The 20,414-nt window shown below is 45.7% G+C and overlaps 1 long non-coding RNA gene across 2 annotated transcripts in view; it reads right to left on the bottom strand.

Moving 5' to 3' along the window:
* The window catches only part of LOC137322537 (uncharacterized), a 33,780-nt gene extending 13,804 nt beyond the window's left edge, over nucleotides 1–19,976 (bottom strand). Inside the window, exons 1-2 of one of the 2 annotated variants that reach the window (XR_010963162.1) lie at nucleotides 19,825–19,976; nucleotides 10,154–10,237 (exon numbers count right to left, since the gene is read on the bottom strand). This is a non-coding gene — a long non-coding RNA (uncharacterized lncRNA). Of the gene's footprint in view, nucleotides 1–10,153; nucleotides 10,241–19,824 lie in introns of both variants that reach the window. The other variant, XR_010963161.1, reaches the window with a different exon arrangement.
* Nucleotides 19,977–20,414: the final 438 nt, after the last annotated feature.

Genomic DNA, 20,414 nt, shown 5'->3' on the forward strand with positions numbered 1-20,414 from the left:
ACTATTAAAAAAAGACTATTTCAAGTTTCAGAATGCTGTGGATAAATAAAGAGGAAGGAAACAAACTAAAATTGAAGAGGAGGGCACGTAAGGCCTATTGGTGTGATAAAATGATAACAATAAGAGAGAATATGAGAAAATAAAGATTAAGAAAGGGACAAGGAAAGCAAGGTGGGAATATGAGGAGAGAATCCCAAAAATACCTTACATTTATTAACATTTAATTCCATCTTCCACTTTTTTGCCCATTCCACCATCTTATCAATATCTCTTGCAACTTTAGTTCAACTGCAAATTTGGACACCACTCCCTCTAGCATTATATCCAAATCATTGTTGTAAACAGTGAAAGAAGCCGTACCAGAACAGAACCCTGTGGGACATCACTACCCACTTCCAACCACTCTGAGAAACTGTCTTTAACTCATAGGCCCCAATATTTACAGAGAGGTGGTGAGGGAACGGCAGGACCACATTAGAATTATTTTACTCTGTCTCCCGCTGGCAGCCGGCCAGATTGAGAGGCTGGCCGGCTGCCGAGCAGGAAAGCTAGCGATAAAAGGCTGTAGCCGGGGACAGGTGATAGGTTACTGTCCTCTTCCTGAGTTTGCAAATTATTCATCCCATTAGTGCCAGTTCTGAACTTGGTGTATAGTCAATACGTATGTAAACCCTTAAGTAATCAGAAAGTGTAACCTGGCTTAACTTAATTGGATTTACTGACATGGCTAATTAATGACTATTATTGTTGTTTTCTCGACAGCATCGAAAACCCTCCCTTTTGTGTGGGTTTGTAAATCTATGTTAGAAACTAAGATTTTTTATTGTCCCCAATAAACAACTCTTTTGTGGTGCCTAACACTGCTCTTCACAGATGTTGTTAGACCATCAGAAATGCTATTGACTCCCCTCACCAGAGAGCAATGCAGAAAGTATTTAAAAAGCCACAACCCAACCAGCAGTGATATGTATCTAACATACAAATTTAAATTTATAAAAATAGTGTTTTAAAATCAATAAAATGTTTAGCCAGTTACTATTTTTTCAATGATTACTGAATAGTTAATTTAGAAAAGATAGGTCTGTTGTGAAACCCTCTTTAATTACACAATAAATGCAATGTGTAGCTTATATAAAATTGTATAACGGTATTGAAAAGTAGCTGTTTAGCCATAGTTAGAATTAGGAAGAATAGCACATTGTCAGACTGATTACAGGATAGTTGGAATACAGGTGTTCATCTGAAAATATTAGAAATATTTATTAAAAACAATTAGGAAGTGAAACTATAGTTTTGCAGTAACTTCCCCCTGAAAAGAAATCATTCAATAGTATAAATTTTAAATATGGTTCTAATCTTAAACAGTGAGACAGATCTCCAGGATTTGTGTTTTGAAGTATCTGATGGTTAACTGGTTGGCAATTGTACATGAACCAGATATTAATTCTGCCAGTTGGTTAATCGGTTAACCAAATAATCCTGAAAGCCCTACAAATAAAGAAAAACATGTAAGTATACCTATTTCTCAAATTTTTACTGACTTTAACAAATGCTAAAAAGCAGGTTTTGTGTTTTGAAACTGTCTATAAAGAAGAACAATATTATTTTCAAAAGCATTTTTGCATATCTAACACTGCTTTTCTTTTTTGCTTGACAGATTTGCTATTCCATCTAAGTGGTTGGAAGGATAGCCTAAAAACCTCCAGATGTTCCAGGCTTTGCCCTGTTTGTAGTTGAAGCTGAAGCAGAAGGCCTACTGAAGGCAGCTGGTGGGCATGTGGCCTCCTCCCAATTCCCCAATCTCTCACTGAGAAGTTTCATCATTTGCAGCTGTTTGACCAAAGGCAATCTACCCTGAGGGAAACATTGTTCTTGGGGCATTTGAATATTTGTGGCTTGCTGGACCTTCTATAAGAAGTCTCTCAACTTGGGACAGTACCAGAGATGTGTACTACTGTTCTCTATTTTACTATACAATATTCATTTACCAATTCATAGATCCACATCTCAGCAGCAAATAAAACATTGCTTCTATTCTCTATTAGTATCAATATTAGCTACAAGGCACATGGCAAAAATAAAATTCAATCTATTGTGTCCTTTTGCACAGCAGAACCTTCGTCAAAGTCCCTAAATAAGTTTGGCCATAGAATCAGAGCATCAACTTTTTGAAAAACAATATAAATGAATGTATCAAGGTGATCTTAACACTCAAAATTGTAGTCGGATCTGACTTTGGTTCTACTTGTAATGACAAGATTGCACCTTTTTGTTGAGAATTTAATATGACTGCTCACATTAGTGCCACCTGTTTCAAGAAAGACATAAAATTTGATAAATTACTAAATTTGGGAAAATTGAACCAGCCCAAGAGCACCATTTTTATCATCTGGAAATGTCAATAAGCCTTAACTCAAAGATTAACTGTCACAAGCCCCAGATAATGATGAGGTTACAGTGCCTAATATCTTTGGAGGGGCTCACATTCATTCCTCTGTACTAAAACTATTTATTTATAGCAACTTAAAGCAGAATATCTGGCTTCTCTTACTGAAAATCAATCTCCATTATTTATGAATACGAAAGTGACTTAAAATGCTATTCATTGTCAATTTGTTCTATCCTTATCAGACCTATTGTCTGTATACATCAAAGTTTCAGGGTATCTTTGTAATTTTCAGATCACTTGAATTGCTACTTTCTCCATGTAACATAGCAACCTTGGAGCTGCTGTAGATGCACTATACAGAGTTTAGCTGTGGGTTACTAAAGGTTTTGCATGAATCTGCACCCACCTGTTAATTCCCTGATATTGCTGTTTATAGCTGCATATGTAAACTGTGTGGTCTCCCACCCTCACTGCAGGCTGTCCAATGTTTATCATGAAATTGTTCTAATGCAGTGCATCAGAAATGATACAAGCAAGCATTAAAAGGGGGATTTTCTGAGACTCTACACAGTGCATGGTCTTGCTAACAGTGGGCAAGAGCCAGAAAATGTACTTGATGTGCTCAGTACTCAGTTTTCCAATGACACTTCTGGAGTTTATTTTGAGATCTGCACTTCGGTCATGTGCAGGTTTCATAGTCGTACTTAAACTAGGCCTTTGCCCCATCTTCCAACTTTGGGCGAGGCTTACACTGTGGGAAGAGCCCTACTTACTTATCTACTTGCTTAGTTGGCCTCTCAAGATCAGAAGGTAAGTTTCTTTTCTTTTTAGGGTTTTTTTTTAGGTACCTGGCTACATTTTGCTCTGTGGATTGGTTGGTTTGCCTCCATTTTGGGTTTTTTTTCTCCCTCTATACTTTTTTTTCATTATTCCTGGTTCCTGCTGGCTTTGGCATGACAAAGAGGTGGGGATGGATATTCTTCTGGGGGTTTCAAATGAGCTGCTTAATTGAAATGATGGAGAGGAGTTTGTAAGGGAACAACAAATGCTGGTACAACGACCCCTGAGGCAGTTGGCCACATCCCACATGCTGGGATCTGCACCTGGATGTATCAGAGGAGTCCTGTCTTTGCTACTTCCACTTCACAAGGCAGGCTGCTGCAGAGTTTAACCATATGCTACCCAATAATCTGCACAGAGCATCTGGATCAGGGACGGTTCTTCCTTTAGAAGAAGGCTAAACCAAAGCATGAAACTTTCATGCCACGACAAGCATCCAACCCACTCCAGGAGACATCTGCCTCATCAGGCAGTCTGCAGTGTGCACATGTGGCAGGGAGGTGACAACTGCAGTTTTTGCAAGGGACAATAGATTCCTCAATATTCCTGTGGAAAGGAGGCATTAGCTGGACCCATGGGGGCAGCAGAACTCTTCAGAGGTAATTTTCACCATCAGCAGTGAGGGGGGCTGGAGGGCCTGGGGGGTGCGGAAAACTGGCAGTTGCGGATCAGGCTTGCGTTATACACCCTGCCAGATTGGGGCAATGGTAAGATTTTCCACCACCGCCAAAAGTGAATATAAGCTCTTTCATATCAACCCCATAGCCTTTATGAGGAGAAAGGGCTTGTACAATGTGGCCCATAATAAAATTCAGAAAAGCAAAACCGGAGGACGACTCAGGCATTAAAAGCAATTGGTACCCTTTGAGGAGACTCCCCTGGGCATAATTGCATATGGTACAATTGAGGGAGTAGGAGATGTGAAGATAGAGGCAACTCAAACTGTCCTGGCCCTGTTATGTCTTGTCCCTCTACTCACTGACACACAAGCGTAATCTAAATCTCAAAAACATCACACACAATATACGCAATGAAAGGACTGATTGATATGTATGGCTTTTACATAGAAGCATTGAATATAAGGAAGTGATGTTGAATTTATACAAGACATTGGTTAGACCACAGTTTTTGGGATGCTGTTATAGGAAGGATATTAGAGTCATGGAATGTTACTGTAAAGATTCACTAAAATGATACCATGAATGAAAGGTTATTGTTATGGAGAAAGGTTTGAAGAATTGTTGGGGGGGGGGTTCACTGATACATAGATGATTAAGAGAGATCTATTAGAGGTTTTCAAAATTATGAATGGCTTTGAGAGGATAAATAGTGAAAGATTGTTTCTACTGATTGACAAATCAGTAACAAATAGGCCAATGTTATGAGCATCCCATAACAAGGATTATCACTACAAGAGTGAAGGAAAAAGTAAGAAGTTTTTTTTGAACTGAGGATTATTAGAACATAGAATTCTTTCCCACAAGTGGCTATTGAGTCAGTGACAGTAACATAATGTAAAAGGGAATTGGATAAGTATTTGAAAAGGATGAATATAATAGGATATGAGGAAAGTGCAGGGAAATAGCTGGTGATTACTCCAGCTAGCACTGGCAAAGTTGTGATAAGCAAATTACAGCCTCCTTCTGTGCTGTAATTTCTATCATTCTATGATTGTTTTAAAGAGCTTTTTTTGAACCAGCATTTTGATGTACACTCCTCGTCTCTTTTTTTGCTGGCCTAAAAGAACATAAGCCAGCACAGCCATTGTAACAAAGCCAGCCAACATCTCACAGCACTCTACAACACTCTCACCACTTTTGCCAAGCAACAGCACAGCTACACACACCCTGGAGAATGTGAACAGTGAACTTGAGGTTCCTGCACCATGTGAGTCACAATTCACAAGTGAGGAGAAGCAATCACCTGCTGCCTGCAGGGCCAGCATGGTTTGCATCTCTGTTGCAGTACCTGGGGAGTCTGTCCTCATAGGGACCACTTATTGTTGTTTGAAAAGGATCATCTGCAAGAGTAACCTGAGTCCATGAAAAATCCCTAGCGATGACTTACTAGGAGCATAGAGACATCCAGTAACTGGACTTCTGCACTCATAAATTAACAGTTGTCTGCACTGTAGTCTACCACTGAGCATGTGGCATCGCCAAGGTATCTGCAGTGTGCCTCTCAGTGACATAGTTACTAAACACAGTGTGTGTATCTCTGATGAATGCTCAGACTGCTGCTATAGATATCTTGGGGTCCAATCTACAGGAGGCTCTCTTGTCTGGCTTCAACATGCTGGGTGATCAGTTTTAGAGAACCATGAGGTGGGGATGCACAGACCTGAATGCGGCCTAGAGATCTGCAATGATGCTGACGAGTAGATATGTTTGAGTGAGTGCCCAACATCCGTAACATGACTGATGTAGGCATATCTAAGGCTGCTGTCTCTTAGACAACACCATAACCGATCTATCTAGCATCCATGTACAAGTGGTAGTAGATGTGTCAGAAAGTGTCAGGACCAGCCAGCCACAGTAGTAATGGTTGAATCAGGTTCTGGGCCAGTTTGTTAACCAATACGAGGAGGTACACGGCCACTTGAGACCCAACCAGCTGTCACTGAAACCATGCAACAAGCCAGAATATAGAAACATAGAAACATAGAAAATAGGAGCAGGAGTAAGGCCATTCGGCCCTACGAGCCTGCTCCGCCATTCAATATGATCATGGTTGATCCTCTATCTCAATACCATATTCCTGCTTTCTCCCCATACCCCTTGATGCCTTTTGTGTCCAGAAATCTATCTAAGTCCTTCTTAAATATATTCAGTGACTTGGCCTCCACAGCCTTCGGTGGTAGAGAATTCCACAGGTTCACCACCCTCTGAGTGAAGAAATTTCTCCTCATCTCAGTCCTAAATGTCCTATCCCGTAACCTGAGACTGTGACCCCTTGTTCTGGACCCCCCAGCCAGGGGAAACATCCTCCCTGTATCCAGTCTGTCTAGCCCTGTCAGAATTTTATATGTTTCAATGAGATCCCCTCTCAATCTTCTAAACTCAAGTGAATACAGGCTGAGTCGGCCCAATCTCTCTTCATACGACAGTCCTGCCATCCCAGGAATCAGTCTGGTGAACCTTCGCTGCACTCCCTCTATGGCAAGTATATCCTTTCTTAGGTAAGGAGAACAAAACTGCACACAGAACTCCAGGTGTGGTCTCACCAAGGCCCTGTATAACTGCAATAAGACATCCTTGCTCCTGTACTCAATTCCTCTTGCAATGAAGGCCAACATATCATTTGCCTTCCTAACTGCTTGCTGCACCAGCATGTTTGCTTTCAGTGACTGGTGTACAAGGACACCCAGGTCCCTTTGTACATCAACATTTCCTAATCTATCACTATTTGAATAATACTCTGCCTTTCTGTTTTTCCTTCCCAAGTGGATAACTTCACATTTATCCACATTATACTGCATCTGCCATGTATTTACCGATTCACTCAACTTGTCTAAATCGCCTTGAAGCCTCTTTGCATCCTCCTCACAAATCACAATCCGACCTAGTTTTTTCTGTTGTCAGCAAACTTGGAAATATTACATTTGGTTCCCTCATCCAAACTTGGAAATATTACATTTGGTTCCCTCATCCAAATTTGGGCCCCAGCTATATTGTGAATAGCTGGGGCCCAAGCACTGATCCCGACGGTACCCCACTAGTCACCGCCTGCCACCCCGAAAAAGACCCATCTATTCATATTAAGAACGCTTACATCTTCCACATGGGAAGCAGTTAGAATAAGTGATAGATTAAAGGTTAGATGACAATACACCAACAATAAGGAGAAAAACTCCATGAAATCACATGGCATCAGGTCAAACATGGGCAAGGAAACTTCCTGCTGATTACCACCTACCGTCCTCCCTCAGCTGATGAATCAGTCCTCCTCCATGTTGAGCACCACTTGAAAGAAGCACTGAGGGTAGCAAGGGCACAGAATGTACTCTGGGTGGGGGACTTCAATGTCCATCACCAAGAGTGGCTCAATAGCACTACTATTGACCGAGCTGGCCGAGTCCTGAAGAACATAGCTGCCAGACTGGGCCTGCGGAAGGTGGGGAGGAAACAACACGAGGGAAAAACCTACTTGACCTCGTCCTCACCAATCTACCTGTCGCAAATGCATCTGTCCATGACAGTATTGGTAGGAGTGACCACCGCACAGACCTTATGGAGTTGAAGTCTTGTCTTCACACTGAGGACACCATCCAACGTGTTGTGTGGCACTACCACCGTGCTAAATGGGATAGATTAAGAACAGATCTAGCAGCTCAAAACTGGGCATCCATGAGGCGCTGTGGGCCAGCAGCAGCAGCAGAATTGTATTCCAGCACAATCTGTAACCTCACTCTACCATTACCAACAAGCCAGGGGATCAACCCTGGTTCAATGAGGAGTGCAGAAGAGCATGCCAGGAGCAGCACCAGGCGTACCTAAAAATGAGGTGCCAACCTGGTGAAGCTACAACACAGGACTACATGCATGCTAAACAGCGGAAGCAACATGCTATAGACAGAGCTAAGCGATTCCACAACCAACAGATCAGATCAAAGCTCTGTAGTCCTGCTACATCCAGTCGTGAACGGTGATGGACAATTAAACAACTAATGGGAGGAGGAGGCTCTGAGAACATCCACATTCTCAATGATGACAGAGTCCAGCACATGAGCGCAAAAGACATCTTCAGCCAGAAGTGCCGAGTGGATGATCCATCTTGGCCTCCTCCCGATATCCCCACCATCACAGAAGCCAGTCTTCATCCAGTTCGATTCACTCCATGTGATATCAAGAAACGGCTGAGTGCACTGGATACAGCAAAGGCTATGGGCCCCAACAACATCCCGACTGCAGTGCCGAAGATTGTGCTCCAGAACTAGCCGCGCCTCTACCAAGCTGTTCCAGTACAGCTACAACACTGGCATCTACCCGACAATGTGGAAAATTGCCCAGTTTAGTCCTGTCCACAAAAAGCAGGACAAATCCAATCCGGCTAATTAACCACCATCAGTATACTCTCAATCATCAGCAAAGTGATGGAAAGTGTCATCAACAGTGCTATCAAGCGGCACTTACTCATCAATAACCTGCTCACCGATGCTCAGTTTGGGTTCTGCCAGGACTACTCGGCTCCAGACCTCATTATAGCCTTGGTCCAAACATGGACAAAAGAGCTGAATTCCAGAGGTGAGGTGAGAGTGACTGCCCTTGACATCAAGGCAGCATTTGACCGAGTGTGGCACCAAGGAGCCCTAGTAAAATTGAAGTCAATGGGAATCAGGGGGAAAACTCCCAAGTGGCTGGAGTCATACCTAGCACAAAGGAAGATGGTAGTGGTTGTTGGAGGCCAATCATTTCAGCCCCAGGACATTACTGCAGGAGTTCCTCAGGACAGTGTCCTAGGCCCAAACATCTTCAGCTGCTTCATCAATGACCTTCCCTCCATCATAAGGTCAGAAATGGGGATGTTCGCTGATGACTGCACAGTGTTCAGTTCCATTCGCAACCCCTCAAATAATGAAGCAGTCCGTGCCTGCATGCAGCAAGACCTGGACAACATCCAGGCTTGGGCTGATAAGTGGCAAGTAACATTCATGCCAGACAAGTGCCAGGCAATGACCATCTCCAACAAGAGAGAGTCTAACCACCTCCCCTTGACATTCAACAGCATTACCATTGCTGAAACCCCCACCATCAACATCCTGGGGGTCACCATTGGACAGAAACTTAACTAGACCAGCCACATAAATACTGTGATTACAACAGCAGGTCAGAGGCTGGGTATTCTGCAGTGAGTGCCTCACTTCCTGACTCCCCAAAGCCTTTCCACCATCGACAAGGCACAAGTCGGGGGTGTGATGGATTGCTCTCTACTTGCCTGGATGAGTGCAGCTCCAACAACACTCAAGAAGCTCGACACCATCCAGGACAAAGCAGCCCGCTTGATTGGCACCCCATCCACCAACCTAAACATTCACTCCCTTCACCACCGGCGCTCAGTGGCTGCAGTGTGTACCATCCACAGGATGCACTGCAGCAACTCACCAAGGCTTCTTCGACAGCACCTCCCAAATCCGCGATCTCTACCACCTGGAAGGACAAGGGCAGCAGGCACATGGGAACAACATCACTTGCACGTTCCCCTCCAGGTCCCCATCCCGACTTGGAAATATATTGCCGTTCCTTCATTGTCGCTGGGTCAAAATCCTGGAACTCCCTACCTAACAGCACTGTGGGAGAACCTTCACCGCACGGACTGCAGCGGTTCAAGAAGGTGGCTCACCACCACCTTCTCAAGGGCAACTAAGGATGGGCAATAAATGCTGGCCTTGTCAGCGACGCTCACATCCCATGAATGAATAAAAAAAAAACACGGGGAAAGGCAGTAACATCACTCCTGCTTCAGTGCAGCTTCAACTTTTATCAACTAGAAAGTCTTACTATACAATATGTGTGAAAGTAAACAGAACCATCGATCAGCAATGGGTAATATTTAAACAGGAGATGGAAATGGTACAAATCAAGTATATTCCAGTAATAAATTAAAAAAATATACAGCCACCCTACAAAAAGAGAGATCAGAGAGGTGAAGAAGGAATATGAAAAATTAGCAAAAGGCATAAAGGAAAATAAAAAGGCGTCTTTCAGGATATTAGTAGTAAGACGGTAATCAAGGAGGTGGTATGCTACCAAGAGATGAAGGAGGAAAGCTTGTAGTGGAGAATGAGGCAATGGCAGTGATACTAAATATGAATGTTGGGATAGTAGAACCAGCAGAGGTGGCTGTCGAACAATTCGTGGATGTTATTATTGAAAGAGAAATGTTACTAAGGGAGGAATTGAAACTTAAGCTACACAAAGCACTGACCTGATGCTTTACATCCTAGTATCCTAAGAGAAGCTTGGGAAGAAATAGCGAAGGCCTTCCTCTTCATGCTGCTGCCAGCCTATCCTGCTAGAAAAGCAGAAAAACAGCATCGGGGATGGAACTTCAAAAACCATAAAAGCACACAAATTGCAGGGAATATATCAGTCGCAAATATTACAGAGAATTACATCGAATGTACAGCACAGAAACAGGCCATTCAGCCCAATAGGTCCATGCCGGTGTTTATGCTCCACACGAGCCTCCTCCCACCCTTCTTCATCTAACCCCATCAGCATTCCTACTATTCCGTTCTCCTTCATGTGTTATTCTAGCTTCCCCTTAAATACATCTATGCTAGTCACCTCAACTACTCCTTGTGGTAGCGTGTTCCACATTCTAACCACTCTCTGGGTAAAGAAGTTTCCCCTGAATTCCCTATTGGACTATCTTATATTTATGGCCCCTAGTTCTGGTCTCCCCCACAAGTGGAAACATCTTATCTACGTCTACCCTATCAAACCCTTTCATAATCTTGAAGACCTCTACCAGGTCACCCCTTAGTCTTCTCTTTTCTAGAGAAAAGAGCCCCAGCCTGTTCAATCTTTCCTGATAGGTATAACCTCTCAGTTCTGGTATCATCCTAGTAAATCTTTTTTGCACCTGCTCCAGTGCCTCTATATCCTTTTTATAATATAGAGACCAGAACTGCTCACAGTATTACAAATGTTGTCTAACCAAGGTTCTATACAAGTTTAACATAACTCCCCTGCTTTTCAATTCTATCCCTCTAGAAATGAATCCCAGTGCCTTGTTTGCTTTTTTTTCAGGCCTTATTAATCTGTGCCGCTACTTTTAGTGATTTGTGTATCTGAACCCCCAGATTCCTCTGCTCCTTTACCCCATTTAGACTCTTATTTTTCAAGGAGTGTGTGGTCTCCTTAATCGTTCTATCAAAATGTACCACCTCACCCTGAGTTCATCAGGGCAGTGTCCTCGGCCCAACCATCTTCAGCTGCTTCATCAATGACCTTCCCTCCATCATAAGGTCAGAAATGGGGATGTTTGCTGATGATTGCACAGTGTTCAGTTCCATTTGCAACTTCTCAGATAATGAAGCAGTCCGTGCCTGCATGCAGCAAGATCTGGACAATATCCAGGCTTGGGCTGATAAGTGGCAAGTAACATTCATGCCAGACAAGTGCCAGGTAATGACCATCTCCAACAAGAGAGAGTCTAACCACCTCCCCTTGACATTCAACAGCATTACCATTGCTGAATCCCCCACCATCAACATCCTGGGGGTCACCATTGGACAGAAACTTAACTAGACCGGCCACATAAATACTGTGGTTAAAACAGCAGGTCAGAGGCTGGGTATTCTGCAGTGAGTGACTCACCTCCTGACTCCCCAAAGCCTTTCCACCTTGTACATGGAGGCAGAGGGCATGTCTGAGGTACTAAATAAATACTTTGTATCTGTCTTTAACAAGGAAGAAGATATGGCCAAAGCCACAATAAAAGAGGAGGTAGTAGAGATACGGTATGGGATAAAAATTGATAAAGAGGAGGTACTAGAAAGGCTGGCTGTTCTTAAAAGTGATAAGTCACCAGGCCCGGATGGGATGCATCCTAGGTTGCTGAGGGAAGTAAGGGTTAAAATTGTGAAAGTACTGGCCACAATTTTCCAATCCTCCCTAGACACAGGGATGGTTCCGGAGGACTGGAGAATTGCAAATGTTACACCCTTGTTCAAAAAAGGGTGTAAAGTTAAACCCAGCAACTACAGGCCAGTCAGTTTAACCTCGGCAGTGGAGAAGCTTTAAGAAACAATAATCCGGGACAAAATTAATAGTCATTTGGACAAGTGTGGATTAATAAGGGAAAGCCAGCATGGATTTGTTAAAGGCAAATCGTGATTGACCAACTCGATTGAGTTTTTTGATGACGTAACAGAAAGGGTTGATGAGGGCAATGCGGCTGATATTGTTTACATTGACTTCTAAAAGGCATTAGATAAAGTGCCACATAATAGGCTTTTCAATAAAATTGAAGCTCACGGAGTAAAAGGGGCAGTGGCAACATGGATACAAAATTGGCTAAGTAATGGGAAACACAGGGAGTGGTGAACGGTTGTTTTTCAGACTGGAGGAAAGTATTAAGTAGTGTTCCCCAGGGATCGGAACTGGGACCACTGCTTTTCTTGATATATATTAGTGACTTGGACTTGGATGTACTTGGCACAATTTCAATATTTGCAGATGACACAAAACTTGGAAGTGTAGTAAACAGTGAGAAGGATAGTGATAGACTTCAAGAGGACATAGACAGACTGGTGGAATGGGAGTGGCAGATGAAATTTAACGCAGAGAAGTGTGAGGTGATACATTTTGGTAGGAAGAATGAGGAGAGGCAGAATAAACTAAAGTGTACAACTCTAAAGGGGGTGCAGGAACATGGGGGTATATGTACACAAATCTTTGAAGGTGGCAGTGCAGGTTGAGAAAACGGTTAAGAAAGCATACGGGATCCTGCGCTTTATAAGTAGAGGCATAGAGTACAATAGCAAGGAAGTCATGATGAACATTTATAAAACATTGGTTCGGCCACAATGGAGTATTGTGCCCAGTTCTGGGCACCGTACTTTAGGAAGGATGTGAAGGCTGTAGAGAGGGTGCAGAAAAGATTTACTAGAATGGTTCCAGGGATGAGGGACCTCAGTAACATGGATAGACTAGAAAAGCTGAGGTTATTCTCCTTTCAGCAGAGAAGGTTGAGAGGAGATTTGATAGAGATGTTCAAAATCATGAAGGGTCTAGACAAAGTAAATAAAGTAAAACTGTTCCCATTGGCGGAAGGGTCGTGAACCAGGGGACACAGATTTAAGGAGATTGGCAAAAGAACCAAAGGCGACATGAGAAGTGAGTGGTGAGGATCTGGATGCACTGCCTGAAAGAGTGGTGGAAGCAAGGTCAATTATGGCTTTCAAAAAAGAATTAGATAGGTACCTGAAGGAGAAAAATTTGCAGGGCTATGGTGAAAGAGCGGGGGAGTGGGACTAGCTGGATTGCTCTTGCAGAGAGCCGGTGCAGGCTCAATGGGCCGAATGGCCTCCTTCTGTGCCATAACCATTCTATGATTCTATACTAGGCACAAGTCAGATGTGTGATGGAATACTCTCCACTTGCCTGGATGAGTGCAGCTCCAACAACATTCAAGAAGCTCGACACCATCCAGGACAAAGCAGCCCGCTTGTTTGGCACCCCATCCACCACCTTAAACATTCACTCCCTTCACCACCGGCGCACTGTGGCTGCAGTGTGTACCATCTACAAGATGCGCTGCAGCAACTCGCCAAGGCTTCTTCGACTGCACCTCCTAAACCTACGACCTCTACCACCTAGAAGGACAAGGGCAGCAGGCACATGGGAACACCACCACCTGCACGTTCCCCTCCACGTCACACACCATCCCGACTTGGAAATATATCGCCATTCCTTCATTGTCGCTGGGTCAAAATCCTGGAACTCGCTACCTAACAGCACTGTGGGAGAACCTTCACCATACGGACTGCAGCGGTTGAAGAAGGCGGCTCACCACCACCTTCTCAAGGGCAATTGGAGATGGACAATAAATGCTGGCCTCGCCAGCGATGCCCACATCTCATAAATGAATAAAAAAAATACTTATCTATATTGAAATTCATTTGCCAATTACACGACCATTCTACACGTTTATTGATGTCTTCCTGTATTTTGTCGCAGTCCTCCTCCTAATAAAAGTATTTTGTGCAAAACCGTAAAATATCAAGAGCAGCCAAAACAGTCACTTACCATCTTGCAGCAACTTAAGGGTTAGTGAAGCTAAATACACAGCAGTCCCCTCCTCTTGCTCCAGGCCCAATTAATCAGCTTCAAGCCTTTACAGGTACAAAAAGTAATCAAAAAGGCTAAAGAAATATTGGCCTTTATCTCAAAGAGGTTGGAATTCAAAAGTGAGGAAGTGATGCTTCAGTTGTACAGAACCTTGGTCAGACCCTATCTGGAGTATTGCGTTTAGGTTTTGGTACCACCTCAGGAAAGATATATTGACCTTGGAGTGGGTACAGAAGAAATTCACCAAAATGATATCAGGGCTTAAAGGGTTAAATTATGAGGACAGGTTACATAAACTTGGCTTGTATTCCCTTGAGTTTAAATGGTAGTGCTGGAAGAGGTTACAGAGATAGGGAGGGGCGAGGCATGGGCTGGAGGAGGTTACAGAGATAGGGAGGGGAGAGGCCATGGAAGGATTTGATAAAAAGGATGAGAATTTTAAAATCGAAGGCATTCCCGGATTGGGAGCCAATGTAGGTCAGCGAGCATAGGGGTGATGGATGAATCGGACTTGATGCAAGTTAGGATACAGACAGCAGAGTTTTGGATGAGCTCAAGTTTATGGAGGGTGGAAGAGGGGAGGCCAGCCCAGAGAGCATTGGAATAGTCAAGTCTAGAGTTAAAAAAAGCATGGATGAGGGTTTCAGCAGCAGATGAGCTGAGGAAAGGGGCGGAGTCGGGCGAGGTGGAAGTAGGCGGTCTTGGTCAGGAGTAAAATCAGGAACCACTTTTTTACACAAAGGGCGGTGGAAATCTGGAACTCGTTAGCCCACAAGGTCGTGAATGCTGAGCCAATTGAAATTTTCAAGACTGAGATCGATAGAGTGACAAATTTTGGGGCACAGTCAGGTTTTGAATTCAGAATCGCAAAGGACAGTCCTTGGCCTGGAGCTGGAAGCTGAAATACAGGCCTTCCGTTTTTTTGGATAGAATTGTCTAGAAATGCCAAAAACAAGGAAGTCAGTTCACAAAAAGAGACAGGGCATGTAGTTCATTGTTTTTTCCCATTTTTTGAAGAGAAGTGAGATTGAGAGAGGTTTGATATAAATTTTCTTTGACTGTTTCTCTGTACATTCACTTGCTGTCTGTAGTGGGTACGGTAGCATAGTGGTTATGTTACTGGGCTAGTAATCCAGAGGCCTGAAGTAAAAATCCAGAGTCATGAGTTCAAATCCCGCCATGGCAGCTGGCGAATTTAAATTCAATTAATTAATTAAAAATTCAATTAATTAAATAAAAATCTGGAATTGAAATACTAGTATCAGTAATGATGGCCATGAAACTACCGGATTGTCATAAAAACCCATCTGGTTCACTAATGTCCTTCAGGGAAAGAAGCCTGCCGCCCTTACCCGGTCTGGCCTATATGTGACTCCAGACCCACAGCAATGTGGTTGATTCTTAATTGCCCTCTGAAATGGCCCAGCAAGCCACTCAGTTGTAAAATCTTGCTACGAAAAGTCATAATAAGAATAAAACCGGACGGACCACCCAGCATCGGACACGACAACGGCAAAACACCAAGCCCAGTCGACCCTGCAAGGTCCTCCTCACGAACATCTGGGGACTTGTGCCAAAATTGGGAGAGCTGTCCACCACAGACGAGTCAAGCAACAGCCTGACATAGCCATACTCACAGAATCATATCTGTCAGCCAACGTCCCAGACTCTTCCATCACCATCCCTGGGTATGTCCTGTCCCACCGGCAGGACAGACCCACCAGAGGTGGTGGTACAGTGATATACAGTCAGGAGGGAGTGGCCCTGGGAGTCCTCAACATTGACTCTGGACCCCATGAAATCTCATGGCATCAGGTCAAACATGGGCAAGGCAACCTCCTGCTGATTACCACCTACTGCCCTCCCTCAGCTGATGTTGAGCACCACTTGGAGGAAGCACTGAGGGTAGCAAGGGCACAAAATGTACTCTGGGTGGGGGACTTCAATGTCCATCACCAAGAGTGGCTCGGCAGCACCACTACTGACCGAGCTGGCTGAGTCCTGAAGGACATAGCTGCTAGACTGGGCCTGCGGCAGGTGGTGAGCGAACCAACACAAGGGAAAAACTGACTTGACCTCGTCCTCACCAATCTACCTGTCGCAAATGCATCTGTCCATGACAGTATTGATAGGAGTGACCACCGCACAGTCCTCGTGGAGATGAAGTCCTGTCTTCGCACTGAGGACACCATCCAACGTGTCGCGTGGCACTACCACCGTGCTAAATGGGATAGATTCAGAACAGATCTAGCAGCTCAAAACTGGGCATCCATGAGGTGCTGTGGGCCAGCAGCAGCAGCAGAATTGTATTCCAGCACAATCTGTAACCTCATGGCCCGGCATATTCCTCACTCTACCATTACCAACAAGCCAGGGGATCAACCCTGGTTCAATGAGGAGTGTAGAAGAGCATGCCAGGAGCAGCACCAGGCGTACCTAAAAATGAGGTGCCAACCTGGTGAAGCTACAACTCAGGACTACATGCATGCTAAACAGCGGAAGCAACATGCTATAGACAGAGCTAAGCGATTCCACAACCAATGGATCAGTTCAAAGCTCTGCAGTCCTGCCACATCCAGTCGTGAATGGTGGTGAACAATTAAACAACTAACGGGAGGAGGAGGCTCTGCAAACATCCCCATTCTCAATGATGGCGGAGTCCAGCAGGTGAGTGCAAAAGACAAGGCTGAAGCGTTTGCAACCATCTTCAGACAGAAGTGCCGAGTGGATGATCCATCTCGGCCTCCTCCTGATATCCCCACCATCACAGAAGCCAGTCTTCGGCCAATTCGATTCACTCCACGTGATATCAAGAAACGGCTGAGTGCACTGGATACAGCAAAGGCTATGGGCCCCGACAACATCCCAGCTGTAGTGCTGAAGACTTGTGCTCCAGAACTAGCTGCGCCTCTAGCAAAGCTGTTCCAGTACAGCTACAACACTGGCATCTACCCGACAATGTGGAAAATTGCCCAGGTATGTCCTGTCCACAAAAAGCAGGACAAATCCAATCCGGCCAATTACCGCCCCATCAGTCTACTCTCGATCATCAGCAAAGTGATGGAAGGTGTCATCGACAGTGCTATCAAGCGGCATTTACTCACCAATAACCTGCTCACCGATGCTCAGTTTGGGTTCCGCCAGGACCACTCGGCTCCAGACCTCATTACAGCCTTGGTCCAAACATGGACAAAAGAGCTGAATTCCAGAGGTGAGGTGAGAGTGACTGCCCTTGATATCAAGGCAGCATTTGACCGAGTGTGGTACCAAGGAGCCCAAGTAAAATTGAAGTCAATGGGAATCAGGGGGAAAACTCTCCAGTGGCTGGACTCATACCTAGCACAAAGGAAGATGGTAGTGGTTGTTGGAGGCCAATTATCTCAGCCCCAGGGCATTGCTGCAGGAGTTCCTCAGGGCAGTGTCCTCGGCCCAACCATCTTGAGCTGCTTCATCAATGACCTTCCCTCCATCATAAGGTCAGAAATGGGGATGTTCGCTGATGACTGCACAGTGTTCAGTTCCATTCGCAACCCCTCGGATAATGAAGCAGTCCGAGCCTGCATGCAGCAAGACCTGGACAACATCCAGGCTTGGGCTGATAAGTGGCAAGTAACATTCGCGCCAGATAAGTGCCAGGCAATGACCATCTCCAACAAGAGAGAGTCTAACCACCTCCCCTTGACATTCAACGGCATTACCATCGCCGAATCCCCCACCATCAACATCCTGGGGGTCACCATTGACCAGAAACTTAACTGGACCAGCCATATAAATACTGTGGCTACCAGAGCAGGTCAGAGGCTGGGTATTCTGCGGCGAGTGACTCACCTCCTGACTCCCCAAAGCCTTTCCACCATCTACAAGGCACAAGTCAGGAGTGTGATGGAATACTCTCCACTTGCCTGGATGAGTGCAGCTCCAACAATACTCAAGAAGCTCGACACCATCCAAGATAAAGCATCCCGCTTGATTGGCACCCCATCCACCACCCTAAGCATTCACTCCCTTCACCACCGGCGCACTGTGGCTGCAGTGTGTACCATCCACAGGATGCACTGCAGCAACTCGCCAAGGCTTCTTCGACAGCACCTCCCAAACCCGCGACCTCTACCACCTAGAAGGACAAGAGCAGCAGGCGCATGGGAACAACACCACCTGCACGTTCCCCTCCAAGTCACACACCATCCCGACTTGGAAATATATCGCCGTTCCTTCATTGTCGCTGGGTCAAAATCCTGGAACTCCCTTCCTAACAGCACTGTGGGAGAACCGTCACCACACGGACTGCAACGGTTCAAGAAGGCGGCTCACCACCACCTTCTCGAGGGCAATTAGGGATGGGCAATAAATGCCGGCCTTGCCAGCGACACCCACATCCCGTGAACGAATAAAAAAAAATAAACAAAAATAAAGCAGCGTAACAATTTGTATATGGCTTCGCGTCACTAAGTGCTTCTCAGTAAGTTTTTGGAAAAATTGAAGAAGTGCACACGAGGGCATGTGCGAAAGACATGGGCCTCAATTCTAACCCGCTCCCAACGAGTGGGAGAGGTTTGGGTGGCGGGAGGGTGGGTTTAAAATATCAGGATCGGCAACCCGACCCCAACCTGACCCCATCCCACCACTTTAAATTTTAAAGTGCAGAATTTATGGCATGGATGAGGCTCCCGCAAAAGGCAGGTGTGGGCTTAATCATCATACCAAAGTCACAGCCTGATGACGTCATCGGCCCACAACTTAAATTTAACAGAAAGTGAAGGAGAGGCCCGATCAGGATTCCCTGCAGTTGAACCGAGGTGAGAGCTGCTGTCTCCCCAAAGGAAATGGCTCTTTTAACAGTCCTTGTGGGTCAGGAGGTGCAGGAATGTTCACCCCAGGCCCCTCAAGAAAGCATTCAGCCTCCCCCAGCCCCAATCTCCAGCCTCCTCCCCCTAGCCCTCCAAATCATAGGCCTCTCCCCCCACCACGAGCTCTCCCGATTGTGAGCCTCCTCCCCCCAGCCCTCCCGATCGCGTGTCTCCTTCCCCCAGCCCTCCCGATCACGTGTCTCCTCCCCCCAGCCCTCCCGATCACGTGTCTCCTTCCCCCAGCCCTCCCGATCGCGTGTCTCCTCCCCCCAGCCCTCCCGATTGTGAGCCTCCTCCCCCCAGCCCTCCCGATCACGTGTCTCCTCCCCCCAGCCCTCCCGATCACGTGTCTCCTTCCCCCAGCCCTCCCGATCGCGTGTCTCCTCCCCCCAGCCCTCCCGATTGTGAGCCTCCTCCCCCCAGCCCTCCCGATCACGTGTCTCCTCCCCCCAGCCCTCCCGATCACGTGTCTCCTCCCCCCAGCCCTCCCGATCGCGTGTCTCCTTCCCCCAGCCCTCCCGATCGTGTGTCTCCTCCCCCCAGCCCTCCCGATCGCGTGTCTCCTTCCCCCAGCCCTCCCGATCGTGTGCCTCCTCCCCCCAGCCCTCCCGATTGTGAGCCTCCTCCCCCCAGCCCTCCCGATCGTGTGCCTCCTCCCCCCAGCCCTCCCGATTGTGAGCCTCCTCCCCCCAGCCCTCCCGCCTGCCAGCCACCGGCTGACTACTAGATGCAAATGAGGCCCTGCCATTAAGATCTGCAGGACTTTCCTTGCCAGGTTCTTCAGATGATTTTGGCCTCACCCACACCCATTCCCTCTCCCCAAAATATCAGGGCTATGATATCCTGTTCAGATCACAAGGGGATCATACTGTTACACCTTGCAAAGTTTCTTGTGCTTGGATTGGGAGCCTAACTGCAGGCCTAAGAAGCAGGAGGACAAGAATAACCTTACCTTCCGCCCGCTTTGATCTTCAGGCTATTCCCAGAAACCCTGAAGATCCTTTAGTCTGCTGAGGGTTTTGCCCAAGCCCCACGGCTAGTCTTTTTTGGGGACATCCCTCCGTTTGGGTGCCCCACAGGTGCATACAGAAAAAAATGAGTTGGATTGTGGGCGGAGACCAGACGCAGTGGGTCCACACATCTATTTCCTCCTTGATGTGTCAGGGATCGGAGCAATCCCCAGGTGCAATGAAGAGAAAAATCTATCTTATGATTCACGCTGCCACTCCCACATTAAACTATTATGAAATACTGTCCTTTCCTGGAATACTTATAGTATTTCTGCATTTTTTTCTCTTCCCTGCTCTTTACCATCACTTTATTTTCAATGTCTGCCTCTTGTAATATTCTAAATCATCCTACTAGGTTACTTTGGAACAAATAAAAAACCACACCTGATATTTGTTTGTGAGATCTGGGCATAGTAGTCACATCCACATATTGGCATCCTGTACGATATTGTATCTCCAGTCAAAAGGAAAGGACTTGTATTTATTTAGCACCTTTCACAACCTCAAAATGTCCCAAAGTGCTTTACAGCCA

This window comes from Heptranchias perlo, chromosome 6 (genome assembly GCF_035084215.1).
Source record: "Heptranchias perlo isolate sHepPer1 chromosome 6, sHepPer1.hap1, whole genome shotgun sequence".
NCBI lineage: Eukaryota > Metazoa > Chordata > Chondrichthyes > Hexanchiformes > Hexanchidae > Heptranchias > Heptranchias perlo.